The sequence below is a fragment of the Mustela putorius genome, unplaced genomic scaffold (genome assembly GCF_011764305.1).
Source record: "Mustela putorius furo isolate JIRA1106 unplaced genomic scaffold, ASM1176430v1.1 tig00000585_pilon_pilon_pilon, whole genome shotgun sequence".
NCBI classification, from domain to species: Eukaryota; Metazoa; Chordata; class Mammalia; order Carnivora; family Mustelidae; genus Mustela; species Mustela putorius.
Window position 1 is genome coordinate 11,474,368 of NW_025421424.1, and position 15,334 is coordinate 11,489,701.

General features: G+C 41.4%; 1 long non-coding RNA gene across 2 annotated transcripts; it reads right to left on the reverse strand.

Annotated features, from left to right (window-relative positions):
• Nucleotides 1–3,183: 3,183 nt before the first annotated feature.
• LOC106003533 lies at nucleotides 3,184–15,325 on the reverse strand. 2 transcript variants are annotated; one of them, XR_001176081.2, is made up of 4 exons: nucleotides 14,776–15,325; nucleotides 13,658–13,743; nucleotides 7,265–12,229; nucleotides 3,184–3,342 (listed from the first exon to the last, which is right to left on the reverse strand). It is a non-coding gene; the product is annotated as an uncharacterized LOC106003533 (long non-coding RNA). The 2 variants fall into 2 exon arrangements; XR_001176080.2 differs by having other exon boundaries at nucleotides 7,265–7,441; nucleotides 14,776–15,311.
• Nucleotides 15,326–15,334: the final 9 nt, after the last annotated feature.

Sequence of the window (15,334 nt, forward strand, 5' to 3'; positions counted from 1 at the left end):
GAGATCATGACCTGAGCTGAAGTTAGATGCTTACCTGACTGAGCCACCCAGGCGCCCTGGATTTTATTTTAGTGTAATGAAAATCACTGGAAGGTTTTGAACAGGGGAGTGGCATATTCCAACTTCCACTGTAAAAGGATCATTCCCAATACACTATTGTGAGGGAAGTGTGGAAGCTAGGTAGCCAGTTAGGAAGGGATCTAGGTGAAAGATGATGGTGGTTTGGGCTAGAGTAGAAGTGATCAAGGTGGTGAGAACTGGTAGAATTGGGATATGTTTTGAAGGCAGAACTGATGTAACATGTTGATGAATTGAATGATGGTAGAGAAGAATCAACAATGATCCCAACATTTCTGGCTTGAGCATCAGGATGAATCATAGAGCCAATTACTGAGATGGAGAAGAGTGAAGGGACTTAGGTTTGATAAATGCAAGAATTGCTTTAGACATGTTTAGTTTGGAATACTGTTAGATGTTCAAGTAGCTAGTAGAGACAGGAGTCTCGAATTGAGGGGAGAGGCTGAGCCCTCAGATATAATTTTCAGAATCATTAGCATATAGATGACATTTAAGATGATAGAATTAGTTAAGATTTGCTATGATGAATTTAAGCAAAAACTGAATGGAAGTCCAAGGATGAAACTAGAATACTCCAATACTTAAAGGTTAAGAGAAAGACGAGCCAACAAAGAAATTAAGGAGTGGCTAATGAGATGAGAAGTAAATCAGTAGAGGATGAAAGCCAGGTAATGACAGTTTTTCAAGAAAGAGGAAATGATCAACTGGCCAAGCTACTCTTGGGTCAAGTAAGTTGAGAACTGGATTTGGCAATACGAAGGTTACTGGTGATAAGAGAAGTCTCAGAAGAGTGATAGGGATAAAAGGCTCATAAAACATTTTCTGTCTCATAAAGGTTAAGATACAGTTGATAGCTCAAAAGAAGGAAAGAAAGAAAGAAAGAGAAAGAGAGAGAGAAGTACCACCATATAAAGGGAACAGAGAAATAATGCAGTAGTGGAACAGACATGCTATCAAGGGAGAAGTTTTGTTTTTTTAAGAAGGGAGAGAAAAATGGTGATGTAGGAGAGAGGAGAAAATAAGTGCAGGTCAAAGTTCTTGAGCAGGTGAGTTCTCTAGACACTTGGATATTTACGCATAGAGATCAAGAAAGAAGTAGAGACTGGAGATATAATTTTGAAATGATTAACATATATGAAAGGGACAAATGTCAGAGTGAGTAAGTTGTTTGGGGAGAGTGAAAAACGGAAGCCAAAGACAGAACCCAGAGGTACCAACAAATTTAAGGGAAGAAGGGGAGAAGACCCATTAAGGAATACTGAGAAGGAATGTCCTCTTATTTACAAGCTATTTTTTTTTTTTAAAGATGTTATTTGACAGAGAAAGACAGCAAGAGCGGGAACATGAGCACAAGCAGGAGTGGGAGAGGGAGAAACGGGCTCTGCGCTGAGCAGGGAGCCCGACACGGAATTCAATCCCAGGACCCGGGGATCATGACCTGAGCCTAAGGCAGACACTAAACAACTGAGACACCCAGGTGCCCCTTGCCAGCTATTTTTATGCTCATAGTACATGGCACATTGTTCCATCTCTCAAGCCTGGAAAGCCTTCCCTCCCCTGGATTCATACCCATCTCTCATAGCACTTTATGCAAATCTTTATTAGCATTTATTTCACTGCATTTAGATTATATGTAGTCTTCCATCAGCCTGAAGTTTCCCTCTGCCAAAAACTTTATTCATCTTTTTATGTACAACTCTTAACATAACACATAGTAGGTGCTAAATAAATGATGCATGAAGCAGGGGGAAGTTAATCCATGAATAGAATGTGTAATATGTAAGCATTAGAAAGTGTCAATACGCATTTTATGACTTTCTAAAAGAAATATACATGTTGGAAAGAATTCACCAGTGAAGCCATCTGGAGTTTTCTTTGTAGAAAGATTTTAAATTATGAATTCAATTTCTTTAAAATATAAAATACAGAATTTTCTATTTATTATTGTTTAGTTTTAGTTCTCAAGAAAATTTTCCATTTAATCCACATTGTCAAATTTATTGGTAAAAAGTTGTTTATGGGGCACCTGGGTGACTCAGTGGGTTAAGTCTCTGCTTTCGGATCAGGTCATGGTCCCAGGATTCTGGGATCCAACCCTGCATCGGGCTCTCTGCTCTGCGAGGGGCCTGCTTTCCCCTTCCCCTCTGCCTGCCTCTCTGCCTACTTGTGATCTCTCTCTCTGTCAAATAAATAAATAAAATCTTTTAAAAAAAGTTGCTTATAATATCCTCATTTTTATTGTCTATGGGGCCTGTACTAATGATCCCCTTTTTATTGCTGATATTGGTAATGTGCTTTTTGTACTCTTCCTTGATTGGTCTTGCTAGGAGTTGATTATCTTTTTAGTCCTTTTGAAGATTAATACGTTTTGGCTTTGTTGACTGTTGATTAATGAGCATTGGCTCTTCTATATCTGCTTTCTAGTTTATTGATTTCTGATTTTATCTTTATTTCCTTTTTAAGCTTCCTTTGCATAAATTTGCTGTTTCTTTCTCTAAATTTCCCTGTGAGCTCTAAATCCTGTGGGTAGTTCTATAGCCAAAGCGGCACATTAGTGGAATCCCAAGTCTGAAAGGAATGAGCCTGATATACCAGCCCATGATGCTCAGTCTTTAGCTAAGAATGAGTTGTGAGAATGGCCTCAGTTGTGAACATATTGGTGGATCCAGGTCAGTAGTTGGGGCCACAATTAACTGTTTTGCATAAAAGGGAATCCAGTGGCCCATTTTCAGAATCACAATTCAACTCCTTTGCTCCAAAGATCTATTTCTTCATTCAAGGAGCGCCGTAGTGACTCAGTCGGTTAAGTGGTCGACTCTTGATTTCAGCTGAGGTCATGATCTCAGGGTCCTAGGATCGAGTGTAGGGCCCTGCATTCCGCATCCAATGGGAAGTCTGCTTGAGAATTTCTCTCTCTCTTCCTCTGGCCTCATCCCTCCCCCTGCTTGCACTCTTCAGATAAATAAATAAATAAATAAATCTTAAAAAAAAAAAAATCATTTCTTGGGGTGCATGGGTGTCTCAGTTGGTTAAGCGTCTGCCTTTGGCTCGGGTCATGATCCCAGGGTCCTGGGATCCAGTTCCGCATCAGGCTCCTTGCTCAGCAGAGAGCCTGCTTCTCTCTCTCCCTCTGCCTGTACAAGCTGTTCATGGCTTGTACTCTCTCTGTCAAATGGATAAATAAAATCTTAAAAAAAAAAATCATTATTTCTCCATTCAGGTTTGGGGAGAAGCTCTTCCATGGTTCCCACATGGCCACTCTTCCTGAAGGGAAAGATAGAATAGGAAGGTTAGTGTGATGGACTACAGCAATTGAGGCCATTTGATTTAATGTGTATGACACATCCTGAATAATACACAATTTTTCCAGAATATTTCCCTTGAGTGGCTCTTTACCTGTGCCTTTAGAAAGTCATTCTAGCTCTCTATAAGGTCAGCTTTTTCTGGATGGTAATGGATGACCAGTGGAACCGATCCCATGGAAATGGGTACACTCTTACCCCTCTTTTGCCATGAAGCATGGGGCCCTGGTTGGATGCTATGTTACACAGGATTCTGTTTGTAGATCAGCCATTCCATAGGCCTAATATAGTACTGTTGGGTAAGGACCTGTTGGTGGAAAGAAAAACCCATACCCAGAATAGCTATCCATCTCTGTAAAAATGAACCACTGGCTCCTCCAAGATGGAAGGGACCCAATGTAGTCAACCTGTCACCAACTAGCCAGTCGGTCTCCTTGAGTAACGGTGCCATATTAGGGGTTCAGCATTGGTCTCTGTTGCTGACAGGTTGGACATTAAGACATCAATAGCTATCAGCCTTGGAAATTTGGAGTCCATGCTTTTGGGACCTGTACATAGTCTCCATCCCTGCCACTATGGCCACTCCATTTATGTGCCTGTATTAGTTTCGTAGGGGTGTCTTAACAAAGTGCCACACATTTGGTGATTTAAACAGCAGATACTTATGGTCTTACAGTTCTGGAAGCTAGAAGACTGAGCTCAAGGTGTCAGCAGGCTTGGTTCCTTTTGAGGGCTGTGAAAGAAAATCTCTACCCTAGCTTCTGGTGGTTTGCTGGCAATCTTTGGCATTCTTTGGCTTCTACTACATCACCCTGATCTCGGTTATTGTTGTTATTGTTGTTTTTTAAAGATTTTATTTATTTATTTGAGAGAGAATGAGTGAGAGAGAGCATGAGAGGAGAAGGTCAGAGGGAGAAGCAGACTCCCCAACGAGCTGGGAGCCCGATGTGGGACTCGATCCTGGAAGTCCGGGATCATGACCTGAGCCGAAGGCAGTCGCTCAACCAACTGAGCCACCCAGGCACCCCTGATCTGTTTTTATCTTCACATGGCATTCTCTCTGTGTGTGTCTGTCTTCACATGGCTGTCTGCTTATGAGAACGTACTTGAATTAGAGGACCACAATACTTCGGTATGACCTTAAATCAAAGTTCTTTATGACCCCAGTAGGAAAAATACATGGGCCCAGTAACCAAGGAATGGATGCAGGAACGGCCCCATTTACTTTTACTATCAATGATCCACTAGACGCATACCCACATTTGTCATAATCTGGGATCTATAGGGCTGTGATACTGGTCGATGAAAGGACTGCACTTCTATTAAGAGACACAAGGGTCCCTTTGAACTAGAAGCTATGACTGCTGCACTTTGAAGTCCTGTATGATGTCATTTTAACGAATTACATCTGCAGCAACCCTATTTCCAAATAAGGTCACATTTTAAGGTACAGGTACTGGGAGTTAGAAATTCAACGTGAAAATCTGAGAGAGGGATAACAGTACCTATCACACAATCATGCTGGTTCCAAGGTGGCCAATGATTAAGACTGGTAATGACAAATGGATGATTCATTTTGTCTACTTGATTGCTTAGTGCCTCTTCCCTGGTAGATGCAAGATTTGATAAAAAAAATCTTCACACTTCATGCCAACTCCTGTATATTTATCCATATGACTCTATTCCAGATCTCCTTATCTTTGATCTTCTAGTCCTTTTCCTTCCAGGTCCTCTACTAGGTTCCCTACCAGGCAACTGACACCTTGCCCAACAATCTATATACATTCTTACTTTAGTCTGCTTCTCCTTATACACAAAGCAGATGATCAAGGATGATCCTTGTAACTCTACCAACTGGGAAGATTTTCACTCTTTGCTGTTTTTCAAAGACTCTCAGGAATGTGACTATAATGCAGCCACTATCTAATTTTGGTTTGCTCCCACATACTAAGCTGACTCATCTATAAACCAAACTTAGGCTTTACCCTTCTTCCTTCAGCTGTTCATGGCGTTGGTGCAGCTGTGGTGGGTTACATGGGGATCTGGGCTACCTGAGCATGCATCTTACAAGTGCCCCAATTGTGCTTGATCTCCATCCCATATGTACCATTTCCATCTTATAACAGATGCTGCTGGGTCCATCTGAACCAACAGAATTCAGTCCACAACAAGTGGTTCTGGACACATGGTTACTTGGTATACTATGGTTAAGTGTTCTGTCTCCACCAAGGCTCAGTATCTAGTTCTCGCTAGTAGCTGGTTCTTAAAATGTGTATAATTCTCTGTTGTGGATGGCATGGCCTTGCTCCAGAGTCCTAAGGACTATACTGTGATTTTCTCACTAGGGCTTACTATAAGCTCTGTCTTTGTCAGCTTGGGCTGCCATAACAAAATACCATAGACTGGATGACTGAAACAAGAAAAAATTACTTTCTCACAGTTCTGGAGGCCAGAGGTCTGAGATCAGGATGCCAGCACGATCAGGATCTGGTGAAAGCTCTTTTCCTGACTCGTAGACTGATACACCTTCTCACTGTGTCCTTATAGGACAGAGAGAGAGGGAGAGCTCTCTGTTGTCTCTTTATCATCACATGTGGGGTTAGGGCTTCAACATATGAATGGGGGGACATTTAATCCATAACATCCCACCCATGCCCCTCTAAAATTCGTGTCATTACTGCATGCAAAATACATTCATTCCATCCCAAAAGCCCCAAAGCTCTTAATTCATTCCAACATCGACTCATCTGAATATCATCTAAGTCAGATATAGTGAGATTGGAAGTATGATTGATTCATCCTGAGGCAGCTGTGAATCTGTGAAATCAGACAAGTTATGTGCTCTCAAAATACCACAGTGAGACAGGCATATGATACACATTCTCATTTCAAAAAGGATAAGAAGGAAGGGGTGATGGTCCCAAGCAAGTTCAAAATTTAGCAAGGCAACAATTCCATTAGATTCCATTGAACCCTCCTTGGTTCAATGCTCTGCCGTCCAGGTACAGTTGGCAGCAGCATCATCCCTAGGGTTCTGCTGGGTAGTCCCACTCTCAAGGCTGTTGAAACTGAGGCAGAGGCCCTCTCAATAACTTTCAGGGTCATTTCTCCCTCTTTTTGCAGAAGAGTGCATGCCCGCAGCCAAACAGCTCTATAATTCTGTCCTGTCAAATTCAGTAAGCCCAACAGCCTTCCTTCATTTGGTCTCGTCTCCATCCCCTTCAGTTCCAATTGGCTCTGTTTCTGCTCATGTAATCCCATAAGCTCTATCAAGTGATAATCTAGTTGTGCCATTGGTGTTCTCTTTAAAACATGCTTTTTTATTTTTTGCAATATGGATAGGCTGAGAATTTTCTAAATCATCAAGTTCTGGTTCCTTTTTCCTTAACAACTGCTTCTTCAATTCACCTCTCTCCTTTTGCATTTTACAATAAGCAGTCAGGAGGAACCAAGCCCCTCCTTCAATATTTTGCTTAGAAATCTCCTCAGCTAAATATTCAATTTCATTGCTCAAATTCTACCTTCCATGAAACACTAGAACACAGTTCAGCAACGTTCTTTGCCATTTTAAAACAAGGTTCACCTGTCCTCCAGTTTTCAGTAACATGTTCCTTATTTCTATCTGATATTTCACCAGAATTGTCCTTAAGGTCCGTATTCTATGTACTTTAAAACTCTTCCAACTCCACCCATTACCCAGTTTCAAACCTGTTTCCACATTTTTAGTTTTTTGTTTCAGCTGTATTCCCCTGCTGGTGTCAAGATCTTTATTAGCCAGGGATCTCCAGAGAAACAAAACCATTATAGTTATATAGATGAAGGTGTAAGTATAGATATAGAATAGATAGCTATAGCAATTGAGTTATAATAAGGAATTGACTCACATGATTATGGAGGCAGGTCCCAAGATCTGCAGTAATCAAGCTGGAGACCCAGGTGAGCTGATGTGTAGTTCCAGTCTGAACCAAAGGCCTGAGAACTAGGAGGGCCAATGATTTAAGTTCCAGTATGAAAAGTTGGCAGGTTCAAGATCGACGAAGAGCTGATATTTCAGTCCAAGCCTGAAGGAGTTCTTAGTCAGTCTTTTTGTTCTATTCACATCTTTAATTGATTGAATGAGGCCCGCTTACATTAAGAATGGCAATCTGCTTTACTCATTCTATCAATCCAGTAACACACCCACAAACATACCCAGAATAATGTTTGACCAAATAGCTGGGTACCCCATGGCCCTGTCAAGTTGACATAAAATTAACTATCACAAGCTCCAAATTTCTTTTCCCACTGTAACACCTCCAAGATTTTACAGAAATACACGGCACAGATGCTTGTACTATAGCCTGAAGTTTACCTGCTCTGGGCTCCAAGGCTGGAAAACCTTCACTGTCACCTGGTAAATGGGCTATAGTAGTATTCCTAAGTGTGGTATGTACTGCTCCAGAACATAGACATACCAAGCCCTGTGCATTCTTCTTTGTGGTAGGGGATGTAAGATGTAACAATTTGTCTTTGACTTTGGAGGGCTATACTGATATACTTCTGACCTGCTGACCCTTAAAAACATAACTAAAGTGGCCAGCCCTTGAATCTTTAAAGCATTTTTCTTCTACTCTCTGGAGCATGGGTCTTACCAATGCCTTCAGCACACAAGCCACCCCTTGCTTGTGCCATCTGAGCAGCACGATGTCACTGATGCAGTGGGTCAAAGTGATTACTCTGGGATGGCCAGGAGGATCAGATTTCTTTGGGCTTTATTATGACAGAAGGCAGAGCTAACCAATACTGTAAGTGAAAAGTTATCTGTCCCAAATGTATGTGAATCCATTCTGATGCTCTCTCCTAATCAGAATGGAAGATAATTCATTGAATAAAACACTGGCCACACGTCGTGTCCTGATGCCTTATTACTCTGCTCCAGCAATAAGACCATATCAAACATAGCATGTGCATTGGGGTTCTTATCTGCTGAAGCCTATGGTAGTCTACAGCCATTCTCTGCAATCTACCTACTTACTGCAGGGGACACACAGGCTAATTAAATGGAGATATGACAGGGACCATCTTTCATTTCCCCCCAATTCTTTAGGTCTTTTATGGTAGCACTAATTTCCACCACACCCCTTCGGATTGATATTTTTGTTTTTTAATTTACTATGTTGGCCGGGGTGGAAGGCCATTTTCAGATGTTTCCACTAACAGCTCTCCCTTCACACACGTCAAGGATTTAACATTGGTATTACTGCAGTCACTGGGTGTGACTGGTATATATTATATACCAATTATATTGGTATATAATTATATTGGTATATAATTATACCAATTATATTGGTATATAATTATACCAATTATATTGGTATATAATTCCAATTATATACTCAGGAACTGGAGAAATGACCACTGGGTGGGTCCACAGACACAATGACCTACTTACTGTAAGCTAGACTTTACTCAGAACCCCATTTACTACCGGTCCCCAATTGCCTCCATTCTAACAAGACACCGTGATAATGCTTGGGTCTCAAGATACTGTCAACTCAGGCCCTGAGTCTCAAATTTTCTGGTTACTCCTCTTCCCCACTGTGTAATCACTAAAATAAATAGCTACAGGTATCTTTGGGAAAGGACCGGGGAATCATTACATTTATACCTGCTGCACTGAAGCAAGATCTGCCATCTCTAAGTCAATGATTTCCAGATCTAAAAAGTGGCTCAGATCTGGACACTGAGCAAGGGATAATGATTTTTGGGTGGAATCACCCTCAGTATTCTGCTCTTCCATTTTGGCCCTTTGGGGTTATAGATGTTAATAGTCTTCTCATCTATTTCACCCTTACAGATGTCAAGCTCTACATCCATCTCCACAACTCCCTGTGAGTTTGGCTGCCACTCGTCAGATGTTGCTGGTCTTTATAATTGTGGCCTCCTGGTTTCTAGTGATTGTCACCATCTGGCCTATACTAATTGGGGAAGCGGAATTTTTTCCCCAGTTATTAATGAACCATAACTCTGTGACTGCTATTATTAGCTCAGGACTGCAGAGAACTTCTTGGTGCTGTTGCCCCTTATCAGGCCTTCTTGTGTTATCTTCTGGGCTCTCCTGTGAAACATAACCCTTTGATGGAACTTCTGACCTCACACATATCCATTCCAGCATGTCCACATCCCCCAGTCTTTTAATTCATTCTTCTACCATATAAGCCTGGGCAACCCTAACATTTCTACTTTGCACAGCATTGGCCATCACTTTCTTTAGGTTTCTAAGATACCCCAACAGTGAGTTGTTTTATCCCTAGAAGTTCTTGCCAGGGTGTTAAGTCCTGACTCAAGAAAGTGCTCCTAAGTCAATAAATTCTTGATTATCTATGTCTAATATTCCAGCTCCCATTATCAAGTAACCTTAAAACTCAATTGCAGGGTACTTCCCTGACTTCTTTGTGTATGCTAGCTAATTCTTACAGCTCCTTTGTATATGATCTCTTTTCTCCTTTATCAGGTCAGGCATGTTTTCAGCTGGGTTATGCTAGGATTTGACTCTAGTTATTAGCATGGCAGCCAGGGGAGAAGGAATGGCTCTGCAGTGTCTTTCAACTTGGGGAATTACTAGTTCTTACTATGTAGAGGTAGCCCATCTCTGCAAGCTTTGAAAGTTCACGAGGGTCTGCAGAGCTAACATCCTTACAGTTGTACATACAGATGTCCCATACCTTGTTTCAGGTTTCCACAACCAGGGCCCTAACCTGCTTTGGCCACACATTTTAATGTCTCTGGGACTCTTGTGCTTCTAACGTGTCCTGAGTCTGTGGCATAGCTGTTTCAGCTCTTCCACAACAGGAAATAAAATCCTCTTTGTAAATTACTAAAAGAGGTCCTCTGTCTCTCATACTTGGTCAGTAACCAAGGGGGACCTTTGCTTTTTCCTTATCCCTCCTGAGTGTTAATACAACTTAGCAGTGACCAGCCAACTCCACTGTCCACGAAGGTACTGCCCACCCCCACCCCTATATATTTCAAATGCCTGAAATTGTATTCTTCTCTTTCTCCTCCATTGGGATGCTTTCCCAGGTCACTGCTGATGAAATCTTTAGCAGCTGGGTCACCACCTTGTGCTGGGACTACCCATGCCCCAATACTACTCAGGATAATATTCTCTCTGCCCACCAGCTAGTGAGCGAACTGGTCCTGAACCCTCATTTTATTATCTAGCTTTTGTTTTTGTTTTGGGTTTTTTAGTTGTTGTTTTTGTGTTTTGAACCTTTTTAGTTGTTGTTTTTGTGTTTTGAACCTTTCCTGGCACCACTTGTGTTAGTTTGGATCCTCTGAGCAGTTGCAAGGTGGGATCTGGCATGTGTATTAGTTAGGGCTGCCATAACAAACTATCAAGGACTGGGTACCTTAAACAACAGAAATTTATTTCTTACAGTTCTGGAGAGCCTAGAAGTCCAAAATCAAGAGATGAACAGGTTTGGCTTCTTCTGAGGCCTATCCCTTGGCTTACAGATGGCCATGCTCTTGCTGTGTCCTCACATAGCCCTTCCTCTGCACCACACCCCGAGTATCTCTGTGAGTACAGTTTCCTCTTCTCATAAGGATACCAGTCAGACTGGACTAGGGTTCACCCAAAGGGTTTCATTTTAACTTCACAGCCTCTTTAAAGGATGTATTTTCAAATACAGTCACATTCTGAGTTATTGGGTGGTTAGGGTTTCAACATATGAACTTTGGGGAGAACACAATTTGGCCGACAATGACATGCAGAAGATTTCTTAGAAAAAATGTCTATGAAAGACAAAAGGGGAGGGAAGAGAAGGTGGGAAAGTGTGTAAACTGTGATAGAGTTCTGAAGGAGAGTAAAAAGAAAGGACTGAGTAGGCAGTGTCTCAAACTGCAGCACAGTTCTAAGAATTTCAGCTAGTATGCCACAAGCCATTGCTGCCCATCAGATGAGTCCCAAATAGTCCAACAATGAAGCTGTATTAGTACCCCTGCCATGCTCAGTCAGGTAGGCCAGGACTAGCCAATTAGTATTTCTTAAGAGGCCTGCAAAAAAACAAGCTAGTTGAATCTCTCAATATCCTTGGTGAAAAATATTTGCTTATTTTAAAGCTTCATATAAGGAATAGAATAAATGACTTCATTTTGTAATGACTATAAAAAAAAATCATAAGGTGAAGCAGCCAAATCTAAAATGTCTCTTTATATAAATAACAAATTATAGCTACTAGAGATAAAAGTAGATAGATGGATTTAGGGAACATGATATCTAGAAAGAGCAAAGGGACCTGGATTATAGATTGATTTGAAATCACTTACAAAATTCTCCACATAAGTATATTTTTTGCCATGCACCCAGGAATGTCTGACACAAGGTAATAATGCAGGACAATCATTAACAAATCTGAGTATTTTCAATATTTGTTGGGGTATTAACTTTACCAAACTATTTCATTTACTTGCAGTGGAATGACAAGGCTTCTAATCTATTGGTACTTAATTGTAATATATTAAGACCTCTGTGTTTCATCTCTTAAGATGCTTACAGCAGCTTTCAATTAGGGGGTCATTTTTCTTTCTTTGAAAAAATGTGCAAAAAAGTACCAAGATATTTGAGAACTCTCATTTTGTGGGTGAATGCGGAACTCTTTTTAAAAAATTTTTTTAGTTTTTTTTTTTTTAAAGGACTGTTCCTTTTCTCCACCATTTGCAGAACTTTAACTAATGTCCAAGTGATCTGCATTTGTCCAGGAAGAAACAGTCCTTCTCATCTCTCAGTATGTCACCTAAAAAAGTTGTGACCAACAAACTTTTGTCAAGTTTATAAAAAAAACCCAAACCAACCAACCAAACTCCACCTAGGAAATTAAAAAAAAAAAAAGAAAGAAAGGAAATATTAGTGTTAAATTTTACGAGTGGCAATTTGAAATACTGAATTTTCTTTATTTATTCTAATTCCCCAACTGACACATATATCAATCTCTATACAACTAGTATGTTTACTGCAATTGATCAGTAATTGTTTATTTACTCAACAAACATTCTAGAGCCTCTACTATGTGCAATGTGCTAGGCTGAGTAAGACATGGTACTGTTCCTCAAAGAACTCACATTTCAATTACTGTCCTTTTAAAAAACGTCATTTTTATTACAGTAAAATACACATAAAATTTACCATTTTTACTATGTTTAACTGCACAGTTCAGTGACATCAAGTTCATTCACACTATTGTGCAACCATCACACACAATCCATCCTCAGAACTTTCTCATCATCCTGCGCTGAAGTTCTGTACCTATTAAACAATAATTCCTCTGCCCCTTCCTCTCCTGTCCCCCGTAACCACTAGTCTACTTTCTGTCTCTAATGAATTTGACTATTCTCAATACCTTATATAAGTAGAATAATATAATATTTGTCCTTTCATGTCTGGCTTATTTCGCTTAGCATAATGTCTTCAATCTCCATCCTAGTTGTAGCATGTGTCAGAATTTCATTCCTTTTTAAGGCTAAAATAATATTCTGTTCTAGGTATATAGCACATTTTGTTTCTTCTCAATTACTTTAAAGTAGCTAATGTCTCATTTCATTTATTTCAAAGAGATAGCATTGGGCTTGTAAAATTATTTTAAGCTTGTGTCTGTAGTCTCACAGTAGCTCCCCAGATGCCAGTTTCCTGCTTTTGCTGCCACCAAAGTACAAGGTGCTTTCTTTAATGATTTTAGTTTTCTAAACAATTCCTGACCCTCTGTCATTTCTCTTTATAAGTCACACACACACACATTCAGGTATCTTTTTTAGAGTAGTATTTTCTAGTTTATGTATAGTCAGAAACATTTATGAATCAGGCAATTTCAGGAATGTAAAGAATTCAGTTTAGGGACCAGTTCTTACTGATTTCTTCACTTGGTTACTATCTCCAGTCCATCCGGCACTATTCTGCCACAGTTCATTTTGCTCCAGGACCAATGTGCCTAGCTCCCCAGTACGTTTTAGATACCTTTCTCTGTTTCTGAATGTAGCTCATTCTCTCATGTTTTACTACATTCATTTCTCTTTTGTCTTCTGTGGCTCCTTTCGTCATTTTTGTCAGAGGGACACCTGGTTCAACTTTTTAATGAAACATTTATTGAATTGATGATGGGGAAGAAATTATATACTAGGTGCCGGATTTTTAATGCCATGACAATCTATTTTCTTGGGAGAAAGTTAAGATTTCCCTTATTAACCACCATCAGCTACCAGCTCCCCTTCATTTATGATAAATGGGGCACAAACACATTTACCTAGAGGAGATTCCACTTCAAGTGATTTCGTGAGACATTCACCGCCATACCTGGTATTAGTCGGGGCTGCAGAGCACCTTGCATCCCTGAGTGTTCAGAAAATATTATTATGTTCAAGTAGCTACACAGGCTTACATGTAATACCTACGTAGGTATACAGTTACTATACATTAATTTCAAAATAACTTTGAAAGAGCAGGAACAATGAATTTAACTGGCATTTTTTCTTTTTCTTTTCTTTTCTTTCTTTTTTTTTTTTTGACAGAGCGAGAGATCACAAGTAGGCAGAGCAGCAGGCAGAGATAAAGGGGGAAGCAGGCTCCCTGCTGAGCAGGGCACCTGATGCAGGGCTGAATACCAGGACCCTGAGATCAGGACTTGAGCCGAAGGCAGAGGCTTTAACCCACTGAACCACGCGGGCGCCCCTTAACTGGCATTTTTCAGCAGAAAGGCCACATTAGTAGACCGGAAACCTAAAGAATACTGTTCTTTTCTCAGAAATCTAACATTCCCGAGGATTGCTACCTGGAGCTTCTCGGTTTCTTTAGTGTCAAACATCTGATTGGCTAGGGACCACAAAACGATATTCCTGCTGAATTTAGGAACGTAGGACATAAATGATGGGAAAAACAAATCTCAATACCCGAAAGGAATATTTCTACATCCCCCCCACGACTGAACTGCTTTCGTCATTCACAAACCTAACTAGGACCAAATACGAACTTTTCTTGAGAGATACAGAGCCGCCTGGAGAAGTTAAGACTTGACCAGTGGCATCACATTGGCTGGAATGGAACCCTGGCGTTTCCCTTTCAGTCAGTCATACACTGCCCATCAAATGGCTTAACTAGGCTATCTTTCCCGAACAGATAGTACATTTATAGCCTTTCTCTGAAACTATGAAGTTGCTCTCCTACCTTTAGGGAAGGGAAGCAGGGAGCACGAAGCACAAAAAGGCGGCACCGTGAGCTAAATTCTCCATGAATAACAGAAAAAGCAGTGAGCCGTACGAATCCCGGATCCAAGGCTCTGCGTGAGCAGATCTAAAACCAGTACCGGGAAGGGCGCGGGGAGGAGCGGGGAGGGTAAGGAGTAGAAGGAAGCGCTGGTAAAATTACCTTGACCAGGCGGCAACTTGCAGACTTCTTCCCTGACTAAAACGCACCAACTTTCCTCAAACGGACCACGCGATAGGCAAGCTAGTCAGAAGCGAATGGACTCGCCCACAGCGCGCGCTCACACCCACTGTAGCGCGTCGCATCACCACCGACGGCGAGTCCTGGAGCCCTCCACCCAGAGCCTTGAAGACCGCGCCAGAGCCGGAAGAGCCCGGAATCCCGCGCAAGGGTGGGCGAGTACATAGCGCGGAGAAAAACGAGCCCAACGTACTCTGGTGCGGATTACTGGAGCCAGCAAGGAGCCTATCAAACCAGAGTTCAGGCACCCAACTCTCCGTACAAGGTCTTCGATTGCCAGTCTTAGGGCGGTTCACACTCCCCGGATAAAAACTGTCCCCACAAACCTCCGGCTCCAAGCGCCCCTAGCAACGACCCGCGATTTAAAGCGGAAGGACACTTCTCGTCCCGCCTTCCCTGAAACCAACCGGAGCCTGGCGGGGAGGCACGTTAGCCCAATCACCTCGGCGGGAACTAAGACCAACCAATAGGAGACAGGTAC